Source organism: Sinocyclocheilus rhinocerous, unplaced genomic scaffold (genome assembly GCF_001515625.1).
Source record: "Sinocyclocheilus rhinocerous isolate Xijiao unplaced genomic scaffold, SAMN03320098_v1.1 scaffold8981, whole genome shotgun sequence".
In the NCBI taxonomy this organism is placed as follows: Eukaryota; Metazoa; Chordata; class Actinopteri; order Cypriniformes; family Cyprinidae; genus Sinocyclocheilus; species Sinocyclocheilus rhinocerous.
Genome location: NW_015630980.1, coordinates 175,734 through 190,372, shown reverse-complemented (window position 1 = coordinate 190,372; position 14,639 = coordinate 175,734).

The window sequence follows — 14,639 nt, the reverse complement described above, 5'->3', positions numbered from 1 at the left end:
ATATATATATATATATATGTTTAAAATATTTAAATTTTTATATTAAAATATTTGTTTTTTTATAAAAAATCCGAATCCACATATTATGTTAATTATGTAAACTTTCACCTAATGCTGCTTAACTATTCATATGGTATAGACCAACTGCAGCATCAGTAAATATGAAAGACTCGAATGAATGTGTCTCTGTTTTCATTTTTTCATTAAATGTTCACAAACTTCTTTAACAGCACCAAGTAGATTCTAGACTTTAGGCTTTCAGATTTAAGATTGAACCAAGGCTTAAAAGTGCTGAAGCTGAGGAAATTCTGTTGACATAAATTACATAATCGCAAGAGAAATTCTGCAGCATCTCTGCTGTTGACACCTTTTTGATCACAGGCCGTGGAAATGCAGCACGATACCTCCTACTGACTAAGCTCAAGATCTCTTTTCTTTCTGTCTTTTATCTAGGATGAGAGAAGTTCCGGATGGGATCACTGTTCCCACTGCAGAAAAAAACTGATATCCATTTTCATTGGTGTATAAAAGCCCCTGAGGAACGCAGGCCTGTTCTTGGTGGACTCACTTGAGTAGAAGGGTGAAAGCAAACCTTTTTTCTTCCCGTTTTTTTCTAAGATGCTCACTCTATCTGTCAATCTCTCTGGCTGTGCATTTCACAAGACAGGATGGTGAGAAAAACATGAAAGTTCTGAAGTCTGAGGCTGCATAATGGCTGTCAAAGCACACACATATACACACACTAAAGCACTGATCAAAGGTGAAAAATCTTGACATGATGCAGACTTTAATGTGCACTTGATCCCCGAAGCACTTCTGTCCAAGTAAGATGGATTTCATAGTAGAAATGTTTTTTTTTTTTTGCAAAGAAACTAGAGGTTAAAATGGTGGTTGTGAACATTGATTATCACCATTCAAAAGACAGTTCAGGTTATCTAATCTGATCGGACAAGCGGGGTTCCAAGCTCGACTTGCTTAACATTTTGAGCCTTAGGATCTCATCAGTATCACAATATTTACACACGGACAATATCAACATACTGACAGCATCTAAAACGCTGTTATGTACATGCATAGCGTTAGAAGCATACACACACTTTAAATGCATTAAAGGATTAGTTAGCCAACAATTAAAATCCTCTCATTTTTAACCTCCATAACATTTCATACCTGTATGATGTATACCGTAGCACAAAAAGAGAAGTTTAGCAGAATGTTGAAGCTGATCTTCTCCCATTTAGCATTGCTTCATTTGCTTACCACTTGATCCTCTGCAGTGAATGGGTGCCGTCAGAATGAGAGTTCAAACAGCTGATAAAAACATCAAAACAATCCACAAGTCACCCACACAACTTCAGTCCATCAATTAACATCTTGTGAAGCAAAAAAAAAAAAAAACAGTTTGAAGCATAAAGCTGTTTGTAAAAAACAAATCCATCAAGATGTTTTAATGTCTATCCATAACATTGCTTTCTTAAAAAAATAAACAGAGTTAATCACATTTATTATAAACACAATAAAATCAACCCATCAATATTTTATGAACCTCAAATGATTTGCAAAGGTTTCGGTCTCTATACAAACTTATGAAAATATGCATGTGTTATACAAATTCCAAAGAATACTAATGAGATCATGTATTGGGATGGGTATTTCTACCCATGAGATGGGTATTTCTTATGTGTGGCATTGTTCCACCATTTTGTCCCCAGTGGCTGGAATACATAATGTGTTATATGTTCCTGCCTGATGATATGCATCTTCTGCAGAAAAAAATAAAACATGAATTCATGCATCATTCGCCTAATCCTGAAAGCATAAACCGCATTGCATTCAAAGGCCACCATTAAATCTTTAATAAAAGATCTGGACGGTTATATAAAAACAGTAATGCATCTTTTTTTTTTTTCAAAACAATTTGAGTGTATCTTCTCCAGCTTGGTAAACATTAATCATTTACCTCATATGGTTGATGTTGATCCAATCCACTGAATCAACTGGATGACAATTCCCTATATGTGCACACACATGCACACGGACACACACAAACGTGCATACAGAATATAATCAGTAAAGCTAAACAATGGACAGCACACAACATTAATGGAAGCACAAATCAATATGCGCACAGACTTGTGGTGAACAAAGAAAGCAGAGCTTCACTACAGAATATTTAAATAGTGAAAGATTCTTTGTGCATGGCTGTAACCCTAATCCTAAATGGAAGAAACATCAAAGAGAAGTTATAAACCAAGGCCTATTCACACAATGAGTGAAAATCCACAGCGCACATGTCAACATCAAATCTAAAAGGGCCCTGTTTACTTTCTTAATGCAAGTTCTTGGTCTTTTCCTGGTTACATTATTCTAAAAAAAAATAAATAAAATGTTTTGTCTTTGTAATACAGTGGGTACGGAAAGTATTTTTTTTTTTTTTGCAAAGAAACTAGAGGTTAAAATGGTGGTTGTGAACATTGATTATCACCATTCAAAAGACAGTTCAGGTTATCTGATCGGACAAGCGGGGTTCCAAGCTCGACTTGCTTAACATTTTGAGCCTTAGGATCTCATCAGTATCACAATATTTACACACGGACAATATCAACATACTGACAGCATCTAAAACGCTGTTATGTACATGCATAGCGTTAGAAGCATACACACACTTTAAATGCATTAAAGGATTAGTTAGCCAACAATTAAAATCCTCTCATTTTTAACCTCCATAACATTTCATACCTGTATGATGTATACCGTAGCACAAAAAGAGAAGTTTAGCAGAATGTTGAAGCTGATCTTCTCCCATTTAGCATTGCTTCATTTGCTTACAAAATTTAAGGGGGTCTGAATACTTTCCATACCCACTGTATATAATAACCTTCTCTGCCACTGAAATGACCTTCCTTCTTACTCTTCCCTTCATCCACCTATATATATATATATATATATATATATATATGGTTTACAGGGACAATGAGTCCAGGCGGATGGAGGGAAGAATAAGAAGGTATATATATATGTATATGTATATATATATATTTCCAAAAGTAGATTTTTATTTCTCTGGTAAAAACCTTTCCCAATAATTTTTCAAGACATTCTCAAAGCATGGTATTGGAATTCAAACATTAAGTTGATAATTGTGCTATTGAAATGAAATGAACAGGTCAAAGCAATGCGCTTGAAGAGCCTACTGATTGGGTGTTTAGAGCTATATAATTATTCATTTTCATTAACATCTGACTTCTTTGCATTTTTTGAGATGTGACTGTAAATGGTTATCGATGTAGCATAAAGTTTGTAAAGAGACAAGTTTGAACTCATATGAACTTTTGTGAACAGGTTGGAGCAACCCTAATTCATCATTTGTTCTTTTGAGGAGAAACAAGTTGTTTCAAAGGGCTGTTCTGCAAGCTGAATGAACTAATCATAAATTTGATTTGATATAGAATGTTGCACGCTGACTGATAGAAATGGCACAAAGGCGTGAATCAATACTGAAATAAACGGCGAGAGATTTATTCTGCTTTTATTACTCAGGCTTCTGAATCACACTTTGTTGCACTTATCTAAGTGTTCACATGTCTCGCTGATCTCTCTCTCTTTCTCTCATTCTGCTCCTCTCTCGAAGCGGCAAGAGCTGTGAGTAAATTCAGTCCGGGTATGCAGCATACCTGCTCTTCAGATTGATTTAAAAGGGCTCGTCAAGTATTGCAGCTTAATAATGCAGATAATTCAACAGGGACTGCAGGTCTAGAGACCGTTGCTTTTAAATGGGCTACTTATAACGGCATTTTATGAATAACAAATCCTCCAAATAATAAGCCTCCATCCCCTGTTATTCCTTCTTTAAACCCCAAAGGTACATGTAAAATAACAGAGCTATTTTCTAGTCAAACTGTTCTAGACGCTGCATGCATTAACAACCACCCTTGTATAACCTCTAAGATTCCTTGCTTAAAAAAAGAAAGCAAGAGAGTGAGAGAAAAAAGAGTGCGGACACACAATAGTGAAGTTGAAAGAGAGGGAAAGAAAAATGAAAAGAATGAAGGTTGTGGAGGTTTTGTCTTTAGTACTGGTAATTAGAAACAGGGGGTAATGAACCAGCATCACATCAGAACCACAGATTAACTAATTTACCGTCAGGTTATGAGGTCTCCGTGTTCAAGAGCTATTTCCGTGGAGTTTAGGTTGATAATAAACATGTAGCACCATAATAGAGTTCATTTAGCCTTCTATAACTCAATCACGGCAGTAAGGCGAGACAAGCAAACTCATTACATTAGCCCTCAGTGAGATCCATGGGTGGAAGTGGGTCGAGATGGATGGCGAGGTTATCAGAGCAAGAAACCCTTAAAGAGACAGCAGCCAAAAATACAAATTCTCTCATCATTTTGTTAACCTCCATAATGTTTCAAACCTGTATGACACATATAGTAACACAAAAAGTGAAGTTTAGCAGAATGTCTGAGCTGTTCATTGAAAGTGGCTGGGGACTGGGACTGTCATGCTCAAAGAAATGACAACACATACCATTAAAGTCAGCATAAAATGGAAATCTAAATGCATATTATAGGAATAGTTCACTCAAAAAAAAATTAAAGTTGCTTATCATTTACTCACCCTCAGGCCATCCAAGATAGAGATGAGTTTGTTTCTTCGTCAGAACAGTTTTGGAGAAATTTAGCATTACATCATTTGCTCACCAATGGATTCTCTGCATAGAATGGGTGCTGTCCGAATGCTCAAACAGATGATAAAAACATCACAATATTCCACAAGTATAATGTAAGTAATCCACAAGCTGTGTGTTTGTAATGAACAAATCTGTCAAGATGTTTTAACTTCAAAGAGTCGATTCCGGCTAAAATACGATTCCTCTATCCACATTGCTTTCTCTAGTGAAAAGTTTGTTTAATTTTAATAAAAAAATGTCCATTTGACTTATGCACTATATATTGAGCCTTCTAAATTCACATTTTGGCTTTGAGTGGGAAAAAGATTGAAATTTAAATTTTTATTCATTGAAAATATTGCTTAAGTACCATGGTCACCATTCACTTTCGTTGTATAGAAAGAGCAGCTCAGACATTATATCTCCTTTTGTGAGAACAAAGAAAGTCAAACTGGTTTTAAAAGACATGAGGTTGAGTAAATGATGACAGAATTTCCAATTTTTGGGAACTATTCCTTTTCTGTTCATCAGAAAGAAATGTGTCCTGCAGGGCATCTTTTTTCCCCTTTATTTGAGTGTCTCCATCAATGGTGCATGATGAAAGACAAATGAAGGTTTGATCATCATTATTCAAAATCTCCTTTCACTTCCTCACAGAAGCCCCCTCCCCCTCATCAACCCCCCACCCCCCAGCGCAATAACCCTCCAGGAGCCCTTGATCCCTACGACAAGAAATCATAAGGGCAATTTCAGGGACAGCAGATCATAATTCAATTTCCTCTCATCTCGCTTGATGCAGAGGTCGATGCATTCAATTAGGCGATGACAAAAACTGCAGTCACTCTGGAGGGCAAGTCACATACCTCTGGGGGAAAAAAGCAACAAAATCAACAGGTCAGTCAACCAGACTGGGGAATGCTAAAGAAGAATGGCAGAGTTCTGCACCAGCTGGGCTGAATGTATTGAGCAGCGCTGTGCCGTGTTAATAGGACAGCACTGGGTTCATTCAAACATAATTGAAAATCATGTGAAATAAATGCTGTTTGTAGGCATAATGCGAACAAGGTCTTGTTTGGCTCACGCACAACAGTTTGACATACATAGAAATTCTCTCACTTGAATGAATTGAATGCAGATGCTCTTAGTCAAAGAAGTGTCTGCCATAGTGCTGAAACCATAAAGCACATTGGTATGATATATATATATATATATACTGTATATATATCAGGAAGAAGTAGAACAAGAAGAAAGAATAAGAGGAAGAAGAAAAATAAGTTGTAGTACAAGAAAAAGAAGACAACAATGTTTGTGATCATTGCAGTTGCCATGATGATGACGAGATCACACAGGCCGCAAAATGGCTCGAGGGCCCATGGTTTACTGTATTTTGTGTTCATTAAATATCAGCAGTTAGGAGTGATATTCAGACTTGATTACACAAGTCATTTACATCACTTTCTTCTTCTGAGCTTAAATAATTAAGTAGTTGTGGTCATACAGACAGATCAGGAGAAAAAGCAGGGCAAGCCAAAAAATGGCAAAGCAGTATCATCTATTTATAAAATCCCCATGTCAGGACGGTGGTGGGAATGATCAAAGACTATACATAACTTCCTTCTGGACGTGAGAATCCAACAGAGATTTGAAACTGCACCATTTCTAAAGACAGTGCAGTCACTGAGTTCTCTGAGCTCTAAAGTTTTAGCTTCTCACTTTTTATGTCAAGAACAAAAGCAAGAGAGAGCTGATTTAAATAAGGATATTAAACACAGAGAAAGTGCCAGTCTTATGGATGCAGTAGCATATGACAGAGTCATGCTGGGCACATGAAATGCTGTCTGGCGTTGAGCCTCTGATCTTTCAACCTGAGGCTAAGATCTTCCTAATGGACCAAACATTTCTGAGGATTCTTTGATGCCATTAGATCCATTATGTCTTCTCTGAAAATTTAGGGTGATATTAGTGGTTTTAAATCAAGTAATTACCAAAAAAACAACTGAGAATGTGAGACTTCTAACACATCTCCAAAGTACTTAACAGGTCATTATAGGGAGTGTTTAAGAAATAATAAAGTAATTTAAAGGAGAAAGAGTGTTTTGGCTGTATATTATCATGACGTGATAGGCTTTTATACAGCAGTTCAATAAACAATAATGCAATACTGAGTGACTTACAAATCTAGACACAATATTGCCAGTGACTTTGTGTGTTTTTGCTCAACCAACAAAAATAGCTTCAAACAAAGGCACAGCAAAACCATAGTAACATTTCATTTTATCACTAAAATAGCCCACTTGTAGCAGGGGATGTGAAGTATAACTTTGTGAATGACAGTTCTACTAAATGGAATTCTGTTCCGATTTTGTGGAAAATCTGCTGAGGTTTTCTCCTGGTACAAATTCTCTAAGGGCCTTAGGATAAATTACAGTTTTGTATGGGAGTGACAAAAAAAATAAAAAAAAATAAAAAATTAAGTCAGGAAAATGGATCTTAAAAAAAGATAATGTAATCTGAAAGAATAGTGAATGATAACGTCATTTGTATTACAATGACAATGTCATGATGATGAAGATGGAATGTCAGAGATGAAGTAAAAGCAGCTTTCAATCTCAAAGCACTCAGCAGAACGATACTTCTGAAAATCTTCTGCCCTTGAGCTTGCGTGGTGCTTTCTGATCTGATTTTTAAGTACCTTTGGTGCTATAAATGAACCCAGTAAAAAAAATAAAAAAATAAAAAAAAAAGAAAGAAAGAAAGAAAGAAAAATAAAATAAAGACGACTTATTCAACCCAATGACCGAAAACTGTGATCAAGCATCCGTGGGACATAAACTGAACAAGATGGCTGTCTGGAAAAGTTTACAGCTTCAGATATGCGATAATCTATTCTCATTTTAAATCTCCTAAAGGGATAGTCCACCCAAAAAATGGAAATTCTGTCATCATTTACTCACACTCATGTTGTTCCAAACCTGTATGACTTTCTTTCTTCTGCTGAACACAGAATAACATATTTTGAAGAATCAAAGAGTTTTGGTTCCCATCCTTCCATTATATGGACAAAAAATACAGCGGAAGTCAATAGACCTTAGTCAGGGTATTTAGCAGAATATTGACATTTTTGACAGGTATGAAAATAAGGCTGTGAGGGACAGAAGTGCAGTGTGTTCACTGGATTGTACTGTTGTTTAACAACATACTTATTGTTCGCCATACAAAAGTTCTTTCCAAAAAAAATTAATAAATAAATAAAATAAAATAAATAAATAAGCAGATAAAAATGCCATAAAATATTTCTGAAAGTTGTGATTTGTGAAAATTACATGATTTAGGACCTTCATACAGTGTGTGTCATTGTAAACACTGCAAGTCTCTCTCCCTCACAGCCTCGTTTTCATCCGTGTAAAAATCAATATGGTTTCTAACCTGATTAAGGTTAATGGGAACTGAAAGTTGGCAATATAAAATATGTTCTTTTGTGTTCCACAGAATAAATAAAGTCATACGGGTTTTGAAAGACATGAGGGTGAGCAAATGATGACAAAATTTTAATTTTGTTGGTGGACAATCCCTTTTATTCCTAAATGTTATGCAAATTAGATTATTTTATCCAGGAATGAATACTGTATTTCCAAGGAAACAAAATGTTCCCACTCCGCTTCGCGTCGTGCCTAACAACGCCCTTTAGCTGTTATAAATTCACTGTAAACCACGGCTTCTTGGGGCTTATTGCTTTATTAAAGAACCATCTCTTTCTTATCTTTTTATGATCTGAAGAACCTTCTTTCGCCACAAAGAACCTTTTGTGAAACAGAAAGGTTCTTCAGATGTTAAAGGTTCTTTATGAAACCATTTAGACAAAAAGGTTCTTCTATGGCATCGTGAAGCACCTTTATTTTTAAGAGTGTACTGTATGAATCCCACTAATTTTCATGCCATTCTGACTTAGGGCAGCAGAAACTGAGCAGCTGCCAGTGAGATGAATGTGAATCCTAACGGATAACTTTCTCCATAGACCTCCTTGGTGTTAACGGGACACCTGGGGGTTTCAGTTCAGCATCATCAGATTCAGTTTTTCTACACAAAACCATCAAAAGATGGATTAGAATCTCCCTTCATGCCAAGAAGATGAGGTTTTGTGAGTATGTTCTTTTTTTTTCTAATATGGATAATGATTTTCATTGAAATAAATGGAAATCATCCATGAAACAGTTTTGAAAGAAATAAACTTTCACATCCCTTTAGATTCAACCCCCTCAGCATAATCCAAGTAAATAAGTTATTGTGGGGACCGCAATACTCCGAGAGAGGCCTGGAAAATAATATTTGATGGATGCATCAATATTTTGTTGACCTTATAATATCTAATCAAATTGCATTTCTGTAGGGAAAAAGAAGATAGAATTGGCATCTGAAATGTCTGAAGTCATAAACTTTAATGATTCACACATTCTGCTTATCTGCCTGTTTTTACTGAAGACGGGAGAATACAGGTAGGTGCATGGAAATGTAAGAATTATGAACATTTTACAAAGAAAATTCAGTATTTTAGTAGACTAAAGTGAGCTTTTATTATTTAATGAATAGTCGTATACATGACCCGCACATTTGTTCTTTTTTGAAAATTCATTAACGAGGCAATCAATCAGTAAACCTTGTTTTTATTCAAGTCTGTTATTGTGTGCATGTATCATTTTACATGTTGATTAAATGAGAAAAGAAAAGAAAAGAAAAGAAAAGAAAAGAGACTCTGGAATTCCAGGCATGTCCTCAGGACTTTATGAATCATCCAGATGTGAGCTTTATCCGTAAACATGAAGCAGACAGTCAGACAAATATTAGTGACAGTACCCATCTGATTTTCACTTTGGGATCACTGATGTTCCTACAGTATAATACAATTAATCATTCTAAATTACAATCTGAATTACATTCTATTACATTAAATAAATGGCAGCAGTTGAATGGCTCTGATGGGGCAGTGTGGCCCGTGGCTAGACACATTGTTTCAGGTGATTGCCTGCCTAATCTGATTTAATATGCCTGAGAGCGCTCATATTAGCTTCTGTGCTATTCTGTGCCATTACGGCAGATGTGCACCAGGAATCATGTTACGTTAGACATCAAAGAATCTCCGTGACTTGAAAGTGCTACAGCCAAGATCATTACAGATGACCAAAATAATCATGCTACTGTTAGCTAATGTGATATAATTTTTTTATATTGTCTATTACCTTTGTCATCTTTTTTTCCATTATCTGTCCTTGATAAAATTAATACTGAATATAATTTCAAAACTCATGTGCTTAAAGTTTTAGAAAGACAGAACGAATGCAGATTAGCATACTGTGATCTGACACTACCGTTCAAAAGTTTTGGATTTTTTTTTTTTCAGAAAGAAATTAATACATTTATTAAGATGCAATCAATTGATGAAAAGTGTTTACACAAAAATAATAAGCACCACAACCGCTTTCAACATTGATAATAATGAGAATAATTTTTTGGAGCACTCAAATCAGCATATTAGAATGATTTCTGAAGGATCATGTGACACTGAGAACTGGAGTAATGATGCTGAAAATTCATTAATTACATTTTAAAACAATAGAAAACAATTATACCGGTATCTCAAGACTCAACAAAGTTTGTTTTCAAAGCCCTTGGAAACAGATTTAATCATATTTCACCTTCAAATCTCATTTTAAAACACATAAAAGGGTAAATAAAGTGCAGTGACCGAAAAGGAATACACATGTTTGAAAGAAGAAAAAAAAGTGTTTGATTTACATTCAAAACACGTTTTTAATATTGGGCCAAAATGTATGAGCACAAAATACAGTGAAGAATGAATAGTCTTTTTATGGCCCTCACTCTCCTCAGATGTTTAGCTTCTCTCCCAGAGTTCGTAAGCTTTATAAGACCTCTCTGCTTTTCCAAATGAGAGTAGAGGTGCCAGAGGAATGAGTCCTAACCAAAGCACTGACCTCATCCTTTTATGAAGATGTTCTATTTCATGGTAAATTTGATCCAAAAGCCTCAAAGCCTGCCTCTACCCACTCTAGTCAAAAATTGATAGAAAATGGACAGAAAATAAAGAAATAAAAAGACAGACAGGGAGATGTAGCAACATATGTCCTTACTTTTCTTCACAGGAAATAAATCAACTCCCCTGGACTCTGCCAAATGTCAATGTCACTAACATTGGTGAGAAATAACATGGGAAGTGAACGAAGGCAAAGACAGTGCTTGGGTTTGATCTCCCAAATAAAGATATTTAATATCCCAAATAAACACATTTGCATGTGTTCATCATTTCATGTTTATTTTTAATTATTTTCAAACTCATTTCATGAGCCAATTTAATTTGAGTGTTATAATACTGGAGTTATGATGACAAGAAAATCTAGGACATTATTTTTGACCTCTTATATAACTGAATAATATCTCAACCTCACAGCAATCTTACAAACACATTGCATAGAATTTATAAGAAAATATATCTTTGTTTTCGTTTAAGAAATCTTCTCTCCAGAACAAAAACACAAAAATAAATAAATGGTTATTTTGATGCTAAGCACCTCATACTACTGTATATTAGCCCATTCAGAATTTGCTGTCTAGAATCCGGTCAGGTTCTTCCATATTTTGAATGTTTATGAGGGCATATGTGGCTCGTATATCTTTGTAAAAGTCTTTGTCATCCAAAAACAAAGCTGAGCTTTTATATTAAGAGGTATGCTTCAGTTATTACAGACGTGATCAATTTATTTTTCACCTTTTATCTCCTGTTGCCAAACATACCATGTCATGTCCCTCGCAACTGAAGAAAATGCTGTCAAAATTTTCAAACGACAATGTTTCATGTGTCATAATGAGGTTGATGACAGCCATAAACACAAGTGTTATTGAATTACTGTTTGCAAACCTCTTTGGAATTAGATTTTTACATGAATGGCTCCTAAATTTGTGCATGTTGCTTATGAATTAGAACTATTATGAATTTCTGATTATCACTTAATTTATTACTATGAAATTATATTTTAGGAGCTATTCTTGTATAAATACATTTTTTTTTTGTCTCCAAATGCAAATAATTCCAAATGGGTCAAAAACTGTTTCTCATGACTGTATATACTTTTCCCTATGAATGGTTATTCCATATTGGCAGTTTACTTTTCATTCACTGTGAAAACATTTTGTAGAAATGACCCTCTAAATCATATTTTAATTTACCCAAGTGCAGTGGTGCATGGACCGAAACACTGAAAACAGTAAATAATGTAACAATGACGATTAATAATGAACTTGCAGTATTGATTTCTGCACTACATCATGTGGATGGAATAAAAAAGACGCAAACACACAAACAGATTTTAAATAAAATAAGCACAATCATAGAGCTGGGAAAAGATTACGGCACCTCTTTTTGACTGGCAGGATCGATTTTAGTTCAGACCTAAACACAATCCAACAATTAAATTTGGTTGATAACAGTTAAATTAAAAAGAAAGAAAGAAAGAAAGAAAGAAAGAGAGAAACAAAGAAAGAAAGAAAGAGAAAAAAAAAACATTAACTCACCATAGTACATGCACTGCAAAAATTGGCTTATCTTACTTAGTATTTTTGTCTTGTTTCTAGTCAAAATATCTAACAATTCTTAAATCAAGATACTTTTACTAGATAAGCCAAGTGACTTAAGATATTTAGTCTTGTTTACAGGGGAAAAAAAAAATAAATTAAGTGTATTTTGCTTAAAACAAGTAAAATGATCTGCCAGTGGGGTAAGTGATATGCTCTTGTTTTAAAGGTCCCATGGCATGAAAATTTCACTTTATGAGGTTTTTTAACATTAATATGAGTTCCCCTAGCCTGCCTATGGTCCCCCAGTGGCTAGAAATGGCGATAGGTGTAAACCGAGCCCTGGGTATCCTGCTTTGCCTTTGAGAAAATGAAAGCTCAGATGGCCCAATCTGGAATCTTCCCTTTATGTCGTCATACGGGGAAAGGTTACCTCCCCTTTCTCTGCTTTGCCCGCCCAGAGAATTTGGCCCGCCCATGAGAAAATGAGCTACTACAGTGCGAGGCGAGTGCAATATTTTTTTTTTGGCTTATCTTACTTAGTATTTTTGTCTTGTTTCTAGTCAAAATATCTAACAATTCTTAAATCAAGATACTTTTACTAGATAAGCCAAGTGACTTAAGATATTTAGTCTTGTTTACAGGGGAAAAAAAAAATAAATTAAGTGTATTTTGCTTAAAACAAGTAAAATGATCTGCCAGTGGGGTAAGTAATATGCTCTTGTTTTAAAGGTCCCATGGCATGAAAATTTCACTTTATGAGGTTTTTTAACATTAATATGAGTTCCCCTAGCCTGCCTATGGTCCCCCAGTGGCTAGAAATGGCGATAGGTGTAAACCGAGCCCTGGGTATCCTGCTTTGCCTTTGAGAAAATGAAAGCTCAACTTCATTTAGTTTTTTTCCCCTGTAAACAAGACTAAATATCTTAAGTCACTTGGCTTATCTAGTAAAAGTATCTTGATTTAAGAATTGTTAGATATTTTGATTAGAAACAAGACAACAATACTAAGTAAGATAAGCCATTTTTTGCAGTGTGTAAACATGTCCATGAGACCTAAACAATAAAAAAGAAACATTATCAAGCATTCTTGAATACAAAATTCTTAAAATAAACTTTCTCTTTTTATTATTATTTATTAATGTTGTTATATACATGGCATAATCTTGTGCTTTTTTTTCCAAAAAGAAACATTCAAGAGGAAAGTAAGTTTCTGTTTATCATAGTATCTTTTTGACCCTTGAACTAAAACAGAGGAGAGGGTTCGTTCGTTCAGTTTTCCTAGCGGAGGATAGTCTTACTGCACGTGGAGGGACAGTAGCAGGTGATGTGCTTTACTAACAGTAGCAAAGGCACCTTTGTATCTTCTTTATAAAAACACGCGCTCGTTTGCAGGTCGCCGTGAGTGTGCTCATTCACGAGTGCAGTCCAGCGTCCCAGGCGGCACACATTCACAATCCCCCACTGAGTCAGACGCTCATACAAAAATAAGAAGAACAAAACACACAAAAATGAGAGTTTCTGCTCCATTTACAGATTGGAAAGATGCGGCTTCAACTGAGCCAAGATACGTCTAATGATTCCTGATTTCTGCTTGAGAGGACAAAGGGGAAGAGGAAGATTTGAAAGAGGAAGGGAATAGACAAGAGAAAGAACAAGGAAGACAAAGAGAAAATGACAAAAAAGGGAGAAAGTGATCGTCACTGTGAGAAAGACATGGGGACAGACAGACAGACAGATAGATGCTTTTATGATAGACATCTAGCTAGCTGCAGTAGATAGCTAGACAGACTGACTGACACACAGAAAGAGGCTTTTATGATAAACAGCTAGCTAGCTAGCCAGACTGACTGACACACAGATAAACTAGGGTGAGCATACGTGCCCTTTTTCCCAGACACGTCCTGGCCAGGCTTTCTTCATTGCCTAAAATAATGTGTTCAACCGATTGTGTATGACACCAAAGTACCGTGAGAGCCATAGGGAGCAGATGGCTCCTTATGCTTTTGAATCGCTCTTGCGGTACTTTGATGTCACACACAGATCGGTCTGTGCAGCGTCAATCAAGTCGAGCATGTAAGGTCAAAAATGATCAAAGACTTCTGCTTTCCTGTCCCAAACCTATCTTGCGTATCAAAAGGGCCATTTGGCATTCCTGAAGACACAGAGGTGCTGATAGTGATCAAGGCCTGTAGGATACATCGGGGGTCTGCTAATTATCACACTCTTTTGCCCAGTGGGTGAAGCTGTAATCTGCTGATTGGTCAGTTTGAATGTCTCACATTTGGTTTTTAGTCACATGGTCAAGAAAGGGATAAAAGAGGACTGTGACTGTTGCTCTGGCTTTCCTTTGCTACCCCTTTTCTTTGCTCTCTTCCTTTGCT